Source organism: Salminus brasiliensis, chromosome 7 (assembly GCF_030463535.1).
Source record: "Salminus brasiliensis chromosome 7, fSalBra1.hap2, whole genome shotgun sequence".
NCBI lineage: Eukaryota > Metazoa > Chordata > Actinopteri > Characiformes > Bryconidae > Salminus > Salminus brasiliensis.
In genome coordinates this window covers 42,620,109-42,633,703 of record NC_132884.1, presented here as the reverse complement: position 1 = coordinate 42,633,703, position 13,595 = coordinate 42,620,109, and positions in this window count along the sequence as shown.

Below are 13,595 nucleotides of genomic sequence, written 5' to 3'. Positions count from 1 at the left end.
GTACGCTCCTGACCCACCATCACATCTACAGTACATTCCTGACCCACCATCACATCTACAGTACGCTCCTGATCCACCATCACATCTACAGTACACTCCTGACCCACCATCACATCTGCAGTACGCTCCTGATCCACCATCACATCTACAGTACACTCCTGATCCACAATCACATCTACAGTACGCTCCTGACCCACCATCACATCTACAGTAGACTCCTGACTGACCCACCATCACGTCTACAGTACACTCCTGACCCACCATCACATCTACAGTACACTCCTGACTGACCCACCATCATATCTACAGTACACTCCTGACTGACCCACCATCACATCTACAGTACGCTCCTGACCCACCATCACATCTACAGTACATTCCTGACCCACCATCACATCTACAGTACGCTCCTGATCCACCATCACATCTACAGTACACTCCTGACCCACCATCACATCTGCAGTACGCTCCTGATCCACCATCACATCTACAGTACACTCCTGACCCACCATCACATCTACAGTATGCTCCTGACCCACAATCACATCTACAGTACACTCCTGATCCACCATCACTACTTTGCCTCTCACTACTTACACAAACTACCTCCACCATGTTTGGAAGCTACACTTTAGCCTGGCTAGCTCTCACTGTGAGCTGAAGTTGTCCTGCTTTCAAACGGTGCTCTATTACACCCCCTACAGTAGATTCATATAATACAGGAGTGAATTCCGGGACATCTACACACACCCCAGTCATTACACATATGCTCACCATTAAAAACACACACTGTTATGTTCGAGAATAAAGAAGACAGTCTTCAGGAAGAATATCTGAGCAGATTCACTGATGAGGTTGCTATGGCAATATGAGAAGATGATAAAAAGCACTTCCTACTGGAACCCCTTACTGGAACTACCTTAATGGTTCCTGTTCCATGGTACCCTGTGTTATTATTATCTAATAAGGAAGTGTCTCCCCATTAGAGAAACGCCCCATGTGATTAATTGTGGAGACTAATTAATCAGAAAGAAATGAAATTATGAGAAAAACAAAGAAAAGGAGGGAGGGAGTGTTCTGTCTGTCTGTACTTTTTTCAGAAATACTTCATGTTCATAAACAGTTCCATCATCTCTGCAAAGCCAATGAAAACACTGGCTTTCGACTCACTGTTCCGAACACAGTCCCATTTACAGTCACCCCGTCCCGTAACGACAGGAATGGAAACAGATTAACATTCTTTGCCTTAGCTTAGCATTTATGTTTTCACCCCTTTGTGACCAAGTGGAGCAGGGCTAATGACAGGGTGAAAGTGTTGACAGAGTGAGGAGCTGCTACATTATGTGCCGGGGGAGAGAAATTATGGCCACACACACGATTCAGACTAGGGCATTCCCCTTCTATTCAAACTGCCATACTGGCCTGAGGGGTGTAAGACTGAAAAAAGCCAGGAAAGATATGTAAGGATGCTTAAATGGGACATAGTCATCCATAGCCTGCATGTCTCAAAATTCAGTCTCAATCTTCTCAGTCTTTAAATCTAGGCTGAAACTCATCTGTTTAGTTTAGCTTTTGGTAATTAATGTTTCCCCTTAGATAAAGGTTGAAGGTCCAGGGGTTCACGAACGCAGGGAATTGTAGTACACTGAGATGCTGGAGCTGTCGTCTCACTGCTTACACGCAATCACTTAGGTTTGTGGACGGTAGAGCAGATGGACGCTAGTGTTTCAGGGCGCTCCCGTGTCTGTGTTACCTTCTGGCTCTCTCCTTTTAATTAGACTGTTACAGTCAGACCTGCCGGAGTCGTCAGACACACTCTGATACTGATGCTCAACATTCTTTGATCTCTATAAATCCATTCAGAACTAACTCTCTCTTTTTACCTTCTCAGAGTAAATGGTCGCCCAGCCCAACCTGCTGGATGACTGACCGCTGGGGTCCCCTCTACCAGCGTCAGACCAGCTGCCACCTACCAGTCCGTCGACCATTTTATCAAAAAATAATTATTATAAGTGGTTTTGATCAGAGGAGGACGGGTCGAGTCCCCCTTGTGAGTCTTGGTGCCTCCTAAGGTTTCTTCCTCCAGCTCTGAGGGAGTTTTTCCCTGCCACTGTCGCCGTTGGCTGCTTACTGGGGGTCTTCGATTTTTCGTCTTTTTCTTCCTTGAGAGGAGGAACTAAGAAAGGACTAAGAAAGACCCACATTTTGGAGAAATGCGGCTGGAAAGGGTCATTTAAGGGTAAGATTGATAAGCCGAAGTGTTAAAGGCCAGAGCACACAGACCAGATGAACACAAAAGAACAGGAGTGCTGGGTTGGTGTGCCACAGCTGTTTGTGTTTGTTTATCCGGAAATGTCTAATTAAAATCTAATTCGTCATGCTGAATTTGTGTTTGATGATGTATTCCAATGTGAGGCAACTGCCTGGGAAAATACAGTAATTCAGACTGTAACTTTTTCTAAGGACAAAGGATAAAAACACAGACATGGTTTATCCGGACGGGAACAAAGACCCTTATGAAAAAGGAATTATCCCAGGAAGTTGAATTAAATTGAATCCCATCTGAATAGGATTTAAAACATACAAGGTTTCATCATTCCCTATTTTTCTGATAATGAAGATCTTCTGTGGTGTTGGGTGGTGTCAGGCCGGTTCACCACGGACACTTATTCTTCAGGACACTTTCACTTTCACAAAAACAGCTGCCTACATACAAGGTGGCTGGGCTTTGTTTCAGAAGGTTTGGTAGGTGTGCTCTGGCCTTAAGACCTCCTGCCTAACATGCTACTGGTTATCATTAACTTCTGTCAGTTGGACACAGGTAAACAAGGATTGTGCAGCACTAATTCATCTAACTAATGTAAAAGACAACAGGTGACCTTCTTGCAAGCTCTAGTCCAGAATCTTGTGTGTCTACTTTAGGCATTTTTGACAGTGGACAGGTGTTAGAATGGGCACTCTGAACGATCTGCAGCTACACAGCAGGGTGTGTGTGTGTGTGTGTGTGTGTGGGGGGGGGGGGTGCACTGTGTTTTGTGAGGTTTTCCCTGTGAAACCATCATTAGACACTTCTGAGACTTGTGCCACAGCGGCTTTGCTGTTGGTTCCAGCCAGATGATAAGATGAGGCACCCAACAGACCCAGCTGGTCCTTCCTCAGACCTCTGTCAGTGGTAGGTCCTCAACCCAGCCAACCAGGAAAACCCCACAAGCCTTGTTATTTGGGAGACACTTCAACTTTGGCCTTTCAGGTCTTCAAGAGGCTCAGGTCTTAATGCTGCCCATTTCTCCAGCATGTAGAACCAGGGGTCCAGACACAAATTCAAGATTCCAGTTAGAAACATTATCTCCAAAGGCTTCCTCCATGTGCCCTGGAGAGCACAGGATCAAAAACCAGGAGATAATGCTTCAGGCAAGCTGCACATGCTCTCCTCACTGCACAAAGAGCACAAGTCAGAAGCTCGGGAAACACATCCTGGGAAAAAAAGGCAGACACTGCGGTCAGGCCTGTGTATTTGTGTCCAGCCTGCTGAGGTATTTCCAATTGAAACTCAGGCGTTTTGCTGCCTCTGAGGCTGTAAAACGTGCCTGCGTGGGCGCCTGGGCCTGGCCGCATGCCTCCTCAGGGAAAGATGAAAATGTCCTCTGCGCTCTCCCGCGAGACTGCAACCCTGAGAAATTAAGACAACTGCTATCCTCGTTTCAGAGGAGCACTCAGGCCAAAGTGGAATATGCAACTGTTGCTCCATCTGTTGTAAAAATGCTTACGTGCATCCTCCGGGTGGGCTGGGGGGGGTGGCTACAGGTGGGCCGGTGGTAGCTACGGGTGGGCTGGGGGTGGGTAGTATCTCTGAAATAGTTCATATGCCAATCAAATTAAAATTCAGGAACAGAAATGCAAGCCAGCTGTTCTGGACCATTAGCAGTGTGTAAATACACGTGTTTACAGGCTGAAAGCTGATGAGGTAGAAAGAAACAGTTCAGGAAGGTTTTATTTTTCATCAATCGATCAATCAATCAATCACCTCTCAGTTATTAAAACTCTGAGAACATTCAGGGAGAGCCTCATTTACAACATAGCAGTTACATTAGCTAATACATAAAATACAGATTTAAAAAGAAGGAAGGAGGAATTCATTTATTATTAAACAAATAGGAAATAAAAAAAATGATGCATTATAGTGGATAAATCCAAGAGTACAAATCTAGCTTTTACGAACCATAAAAATAGAAAAAATGATAAAAAGTCAAAAAAGAGTACAAATACATAATAAATAAAAGAATAAATAAAACATAAAATATATACAGCAGTAACTAATATAATAATAATAATAATAATAATAATAATGAAATATAAATAGTAATCGCCCAGATAATTAAAAGAATGGTAAAAGAAAAAAAATAAATAAAAGGTAAAAAAGACAACTAAAACAGACCAAACGTGAAGCAAATAAAAAGTCGCAGGCTGAGTGAAATAGTTATTTATTTTTATTTTTCACTTAAACATTAGCTTCAACTAGCCTGACTACAATACTTTCATTCTAAGTTATTGTCTGTTGTTTTTTGGGATAACCCAGCAGACCTGTGATACCCCAAGACTTACTATCAATCCCCTTCATATTAAACGCTGCTCATGTGCAAATGCCCTCCTCTGGATGGAATCCTGGAAGCTCCAACCAGTTCTTCAGGGAGTTTTTAGGAGCCGTCTGGTTTTATGTTTTCGTTAGCTAGCTAAAGCACTCAAAAGGCAGACAGCTGATTTTAGTAACTGCTGGATTATTTAAAGTCAAGTCAAATTTATTTGCGTAGCTTTTTATAACTGTTGTTGTCACAAAGCAGATTTAATTAGTAATTAGTAAAAGACAGAAAAAAAGAAATAACGTAAGACATTAGGGATTAAAGACCCCCAGTGAGCCCCCACGGCAACAGTGGCAAGGAGAACCTCCCTCAGAGCTGGAGGAAGAAACCTTGGGAGGAACCAAGACTCACAAGGGGGACCCGACCCGTCCTCCTCTGATCAGAACTATTTATAAATTATTGATAAAAGACACCAAACCATCTATAGAGTTGAACTGCTCTGATCATAATCATAATATACTAATCATGGTGTAATATTAATCATGGTGTAATTAAAGCAGCTTACAAGAGTGACTCGACAACAATGGAGAAGAAACAAGCTAAAAGCTAACTTGTTAGCAGGATAGCTACTCTACCTCAGTTTGGTGTTTTTCTCTGGTTGAAAAGGTAAAAAATACTTTATTTATATTAAATAAAGATAGAATAGCTCTGTATTTAGAAGTAAGTCTGGCATAGTTACACTAATGCTAGATTGGTTTTAGTAATTATTCAACAGATCAGCGGTGAGGTGAGCAGCCAGGGCTGGTTGAGCATTGCAAGAATTCCCAGAACCCTCAAAAAACTGAAATGTTGAAATGACTTCCCCGGGCTTCCGATTTTCACGCATTAGACTCAGTTAGACACAATTAGCTCTAATCTCAATTTTTAACATCCTTACATTCTCCTTTAAAACGGCCTCCAGATTAAAGACGTTTCCTACAGCTGCCGCTCCGGATTTGCCTGATTATACACACTCTGAAACGGCAGTGATGCCTTCTGAAGGAAAGGAGGAGGCCATGCTTACTAGCTAATCAGCACAGTCTGTCCGTGTGTATTAGATCAGGGAGTGAACCGATACCCATAGCGACAGAAAACCAATGAGGGTTCAACGTGAAATCAGCTTTTATTTAGTAAAATTTGAGATGGAATGTCAGTGTCTGTTTTCCTAAAACCCGAACCTAATCTGAACCCAAATAGCAGTTAAAATATAGATTAAAGAAAAGATTGATTCAAATTGTTCTAAATAAAATAATAGTTAAAAACAACTATGTCCTGACAAGTCCCTGAGACGTGGTTAATGTTATCAACTTGGAAAATCACTAAAATATAAGAGACTTACATAATGCAATCAACTCACAAGTTTCAACATTTAAATTATGATATATAAATAAATAAGTAAATAAATCAACAACAATACTCCACTTAAAGCTTGTTTTCTGGCAGTGGTGTGCATCAGGTTTAAGTAGACGATTAAAAGTAAAAGTGAAACAGTGTAGCATGTTTTAGTTTTTAACATAATGATTTTTTACATATCTATTATGTTGTTTTGTTCTAAAATTGTTTTATTTATTTTTTAATTTATGTTATGATTTATCTTAATTTAATTTATTTTTTATTAAATTTATGTTTATTATTATATATTATATATAATTATAATATTATATATATATTTTTTATTATATATATTCTTTTTTTTATATATCGCAGCATATTTTCTGTTGTCCCATCAGTCCCTCACTCAACCCTGTAACGCTGCCATTTCTTCCTCTGTAAAATAAGTCTTGTTGACCACACAATTAAAGTACCGCAAGTGATTGTAAGTCACTTGTAGATCAGTAGTAGCTCATAGTAGATCAGTTAATTGAAGATGTAAAATCTATACATTTATAAACAGAAGAACCCTGAATATATTTATTTAAAAATCCACAGTGAAATGCATAAAGGCTCCATGGATGGACAAAGAATTAAAAACATATAATATTACAAAGAAATAAGGCAAAAAAGGATGCTGTAAAATATGGCAGTACTGAACTCTGAAGTACTGTAAACTGAGAAGCTATGTCTGTAAACTTAACAGGAAGAAGAAAAATGAGTATTATAAAAAAGGAGATAGGAGACTTAATCAACAATGGAAAAGAGCAATGGAGAACTGTGAATAGTAAGTTGGGTAGGACAGGAAATGCGTTGCCATTCTCTATCGAGGTACAGGGATCATTTTGGACTAAACCTGATGCGAATGCTGAATATTTTCACAATTATTTCATAAACAAAACAAATATCCTTCAAAGCAAGAAGAGCAAGAAAGGGACAAATAATCCTGTACAAATATGAAAGAGTTCATTCTGAAAGGAAGGAAATGAAGAGGTTGAAAAACTTCTAAGCACAATACAGAAAAAAAACTAGATCAATTCTAATATTTGTTGTAAAACATATGACTAAACCAGTCTGCTACATTTTCAGTCTATGTCTAGAGAAGGGTATTTACCCAAAATTCGACCGGCAAGCTTACTACCAGTCTTCGAGAAAGTAACGGCAGCTGGATCAGGAGGTGTTGTTGGGGAAGCTGACCTGTTATGGTATAGATCCCACTGTTATCCACATAATAAACAATAAACAATAAACACATATTCAAATTGAGGCAAGATTATCTTCCCTCTTTTCTAAACAAAGCTTCTCGAGCTCAGTGTTTCAACCCTGTTCCTGCTTATCTGAATCTTTTGAACAAATATTCATATTAAAAATGTTTGGCATGGTGCCAAATACAGCTGCAATACATCCGACCTCATATTCAACCTCGTAACAACCCCTTGCGATGGGGTTGGTTGGCTGTAACAGAGAAGAGTGACTGTCACGTTTTTGTGTTTACAAATAGACACCCGATAATGCTTTATAAATAAATAAATAAATAAATAAATAAATAATAAATCACACCCTTATGACCTCAAACCCTCTACAGGACATACCTGAGACCTCCAAAGATATGGCAAAAGTTAACAGCCCTGACTGGAGTGTTATGTGAGATGGTCTCATGGGAGTCTATCATTTTAATATAAATAATAATATAATAATAATAATAATAATAATAATAATAATAATAATATATTTAATATAAATACGACAAATTATTTATTTTCTGGATGTATTTCTTTCCATATTTTACACATTAAACCTCCATCCTCTCCGAGAACACTGGAGTCTTTCTCCCAGCAGATCAGTAGCAGCTATAGGTATGAAGGTACGCTGGCCCTTCCCTCCACACATGCACCTCCTAACAGGCCTCGCACCCCCCCCCCTGCAGATCAGCCCTCTGTGTGTGTGTGTGTGACCGCGTGGGTGCATATGCATGTGACTGCACGTGTGTGGCTGGCTGGGAGGAAGCTGAGAAGCTTATTGACGTTGAGGAAGGAAAGAGGTACCCGCAGGAGTAGCGGAAAAGAGGTAAGTTGAGATGGGGGGGGGGTGTTGAGGCTCTGTGTAGGGCTTGAACCTGCCCTCGCTCTCAACTTCCCTCCCGAAAATCACATTTTAGTCTCATTTACACCCGTATCACCCAAAACCACTCTCTCCCGTCTCAGACTGACTCCATGCCTTATTCTCTAGAGGTCAGAATTCCAAACACGGTCAGAAAAAGGAAGCAGCACGACTTTACAACACAACTGCCTTTATGACCATCAGACTGAGGTTAATGCTCATAAATTACATTATTATCATTATCTTACAATTAATTGTAAAAAAAAAGCTGATCACAGAAAGGCTCATCACACACTAAGGTGGCTTACTCTGTAACTACAGAACTGGTGGGCTGTTCTCTGGTAATAGAAGCTGGTAATAATAACAGTTTAGGCTGTTTTAAGGGTTAATTATCGGTGAGACATGGCCTGTTGATTTCTGAACAGTGCACCAACATTCAGCTTTACCAGTGGTTCTCATCCCGGCCTTCTGGGACCAGCACTTCTAGAGACACTAATAGGGATATAGGTGATCAATAATTCAATAATAACCAATAATAAACTGATTAGAAACCATTCATTTACCCATTATTAGACTTCAACCTTTAAAAGGGGTTCTTCAATGGTTCTTTAGTGAAGGCTGTGGTTCTAGGTAGAATCCTGACACTCAAAGGGTGGGCCTGGTTAGTCGTTTTTCACAGGAAAACCTTTTGTAAGAACCCCCAAAGGTTTACACTTTGAATCAAAGAGTCAAAGAACCCTTTTCATTACTAGATGAAAGCCTTTAATGGTATAAGATCTTTGTAATTTATTTCATTTCCAATGAAAATTAGATTTTTTTTTGAAAACCAAAAGTGATTTTTCTACGCTCTTCAAAGGTTCTTTAGTAAAGGCAATAGTTTTATCTAGAACCATGACAGCCCAAAGAAGTATTTGAATGTGTAAACTGGTTAACTGGCATCATGTGTGTGCTTGCTTTTTTACTTGGGTTCATCTTTAGCTTGTAAGGCTGGTTTTTAAATATACTTTTAACTATAATCTGCTAATACTCTTGTCTCAGGGTTAACATAGAAGCTTGGTGCTCACTAGTTGATTGAGGTGCTGATTCAGGTGTAGTTTCAGGTCATCTAAAAGTGTGAACTGCAGAGGAGGAGCCAAGAGCCTCAAATCTTGATAAACCAGGTGTGTTGCCACTCGGAAATCAGTGTGCTTGCTTTTTTACTTGGGTTTCATCTTTAGCTTGCAAGGTAGGCTGGTTTTTAAATATACTTTTACTTCAAGTACGGCTCGGCTCGACCCGCCATCCCTCAAAATCCACGGAAGACGAGCGTCCAGACTTTTTACTGTCCTGCACCGAAGTGGTGGAACAAGCTTCCCCTGGGTGTCCGAACAGCAGAGTCCAACGCTCACTGTCCTCAAACCCAGACTGAAGACCCTCCTCTTCTGAGAGTACTCAGGCGAAGAGAAGAGTATTATGGTCTCCATATTGACTTGTGTTTAGTAGAGTCTAAGATTAGATGATCTGAATTTTATTCTGTTTAAACTAGCTGAGGTTCTTCTTCAGTAAACAGTGAAGCTCTTCTGTAAGTCGCTCTGGAGAAGAGCGTCTGCTAAATGCTGTAAATGTAATGTAAATGTAAATGTTCTTTAGAGAACCCATAACTAGTTACAAAAACACTATTGATATTGAGTCAAAGAACCCTTTTTTGTCCAGTATGGAACCCTTTTATGACTGTAACATATAGCTAATATTAGTAGAACAGCCTTTATGCAGCTTAGGAACATCTCCAAACTAAGAAACTCCTTATCACTACAAGACGCAGAAAAGCTAGTACATGCTTTTATTACCTCAAGGCTAGATTACTGTAATGCATTACTGTCAGGTTGTTCCAGCAGGAACCTCAATAAACTTCAGCTGGTGCAAAATGCTGCAGCCAGGGTCCTTACTAAAACTAGAAAATTTGACCATATCAGTCCAGTTCTATCAGCACTTCATTGGCTCCCAGTTAAATTCCGTATTGAATACAAAATTCTTTTATTAACATATAAAGCCCTACATGGCCTCGCTCCTGAGTACCTGCAGGATCTTATAGTATATTACGAACCATCAAGACTACTTAGATCTCAGGGTGCTGGCCTCTTACGCGTTCCCAAAATTCAGAAAACCTCAGCAGGGGGAAGAGCCTTTTCCTATAAAGCCCCCCAGCTCTGGAATAACCTTCCAGATAATGTTGGGGACTCAGACACAGTCTCAATCTTTAAATCTAAACTGAAAACTTATATGTTTAGTTTAGCTTTTGGTAATTAATGTTTCTTAGATAAGGGCTGCAGGTCCAGGGGTTCGCGGACCCAGGGAATTGTAGTACTCTGAGATGCTGGAGCTGTCGTCTCGCTGCTTACACGCGATCACTCAGGTTTGTTGACGGTGGAGCAGATAGATGCTGGTGTTCTCAGGGTACGCCCGTGTCCGTGTTACCTTCTGGCTCTCTCCTTTTAATTATGCTGTGATAATCAGACCTGCCGGAGTCATCAGACATACCCAGATGCTGATGATCAACATTCTCTGCACTCCATAAAATTCCTCTTAGAACTAACTTCTCTCTCTTTACCTTCCCCGAGTAAATGGCCACCCAGCCCGATCCGCATGAAGATTGCCCGCTGAGGTCCCCTCTACCTGCATCTAACCAGCTGCCACCTACCAGTCCAGCCAGCGGGTCCCCCCCCCCAACCCGCCACCACTCATGGCTCACCCGCCAGCCGCTGCTGCCTGTTTGGTGGCTGTGCTGAAACCTAGATGGACTCGTGCCTGTCTGACACTATTAATATCACAACTATTAACTTTCTGTTGTACCTGGTTTGGTAATTTTTATCATTAATGTTTAAAACAGTCTGGCCAGAGGAGGATGGGTCCCCCTTGTGAGTCTTGGTTCCTCCCAAGGTTTCTTCCTCCAGCTCTGAGGGAGTTTTTCCTTGCCACTGTCGCCGTTGGCTTGCTCACGGGGGTCTCTGACGCTTCATGTTATTTCTTCTTTCTTCTCTGTCTCTGTTCTTTATTAAGTAATAATTATGTAAAGCTGCTTTGTGACGACAACAGTTGTAAAAAGCGCTATACAAATAAATTTGACTTGACTTGACTTGACTGTAGTCTAATGAGAAAGTGATGCTAATGAAACATCAGAAATGGTTTCTGTCTTGAAATTAGGGTTCTAAGAGACAATTTACCTTCGATTGGCCTAAAAACCTAAAAAAACTTAATGTGAAAATTTACTTCATGTGAAATCTTTATGTGAAATACACTTCTTCTTCACTTTTACAATGAATGTTCTTCAAAGGTTCTTTAGTAAAGGCAATAGTTGTACATTGCAAAGTATATTTTTGCTTGGTTAACTGGTTCTTCACAAGGACAGTAGTTCTAGGTAATTATTTAAAGAACCCTTAAAATGGTTCCATAAAGCAATATATATATATATATATATATATATATATATATATATATATATATATATATATATATATATATATTATTGCTCTAAGTACCTAATGGTAAAGTGGCTTATGATACTAAGTGATGTTTGCTAAGAAGGCTGTATATTGAAGAGCCTGTAAGAACACTGACACTGTGTGGAACTCTGATTCCCCCCCACAAACAGAGCCTGTCACTGTGATACCATCAGATCCGGAACCAGAACCTTGTGCGGATGTGAGAGATGAAATAAGGGATTTTGTGTCCGCTGGAGGAGGAAGATCAATGGGTTCCCCGGCAGGTCAGGAATCATTTACAGAGCTGTCAGAATGGGGTTTCTGAGAAATCCCCTTTCCCAAAACTCTCAAAAACAGAGAGGCCCACAGAGTGGAAGACTGACTTGGTGCCTTGCTGTATTTCATTGACTTTAATTTAAAATATGACATCTTCCATATATCATCACTGTCCAATGAAAAACATGTATCTCCAAAATGGCGACTTTACAGGAGAAGGAAAAAACCTTTGTGACTTTCAGTGGAAGTTTGTAATTCCAAAGTCATTTTGGAGCATTTCTATTGGTTCATTGTTCACACAGTGTACAGGGCAGCAAAATGAAAATGGACAAAAATATAGATTCATGTGTTTTTATTGGACAGCGGTATATGAAAAATGTCATAGTTTAAGATACAGGATATTTCATATTATATATATTCATCCTGTTTTATTTTCCCTCCTGAATTATCGTCCAACAGAAAATCAATTTTACTACACAAAGATAGACAGAACTTTATTGATTTGGAAGGACATTGCATATAAAATGATTTAAAACAAGCAAAAAATTGAAAATAAGGTAAATAATCCTATAACACTCTGACAGCAATCTCATAATTAAAAACAGAAAGACATTAACTAGATTTAGGATGACTTCACCTTTCAGATCTCTAAAGCTCTAAATAAAATGGTTGCTCTAAATACAAGTACAAATTAATTCAGTGGAATAATAATGAAGTTAAACACTTCACAATAAAAAGTAAATACGATTATGAAGTAATTACTCCTTTTTTAAAAGAGTAAACTTAAACTTATTACAGTTTTAAATAGTAAAAGACGACAACTTTAGATTTACAGCTACTCTGAGAAATCAAACATTTAAGAAGTAACCTTCTCATATTTGTTACACTTCATTACCGTGCTTACTTTTTATTATGAAGGATTTGTATTTAACATCAGTTGTATTCCAGTGAATTATTTAAACTTGTTTTCAGTTACTTTTCCAAGAGCCAAATTACACTTTTACTTTTAACATTTTATTTATCTGGACAGTTTTAAATAGTAAAAGATGACTTTAGATTTACAGCTACTCTGAGAAATCAAACATTTAAGAAGTAACCTACTCATATTTGTGCCTTGCAGAGAGCAGAGGTGGAAAACTCCTGAGTAATTATACCTTATTACCATAATTACTTTTTATTATGAAGGATTTGTATTTAACTTATATATTTAATATTATTCCAATGAATTATTTAAACTTGTATTCAATTACTTTTCCAAGAGCAAAATTACACTTTTACTTTTAACATTTTATTTATCTGGACAGTTTTAAATAGTGAAAGTATAACTTTAGATTTACAGCTACTCTGAGAAATCAAACATTTAAGCAGAGGTGAGTAATCACACTTTACAATAAAAAGTAAATATGGTAAAGAAGTCTAATTACTCAGGAGTTTTCCACCTCTGCTTTCTGGAAGGCACAAATATGAGACTATTTACTATTTAAAACTGTCCAGATCACAGCTCTCGACTTTCACCTGTAACCTTGTGCACCATTTGCCTTCACCTGAGGAGCCAACTTTTTCACACATGAGCAAACATCTGGAATCCACCCGTCCATGCCTACTTCTCTCAGCCAGGATGAGGAATGGTTTGATGATAGGTGTATCCGTGTGTGTGCAGTCAGTGAGTGATTTATGGGGATGATATGGATTAAGGGAATGGATAAATATGGTAGGTCCTGACTCCGGGGTCAGATGTTATATTGTCTGAATGTGCTCTTTATAATTTTATAGT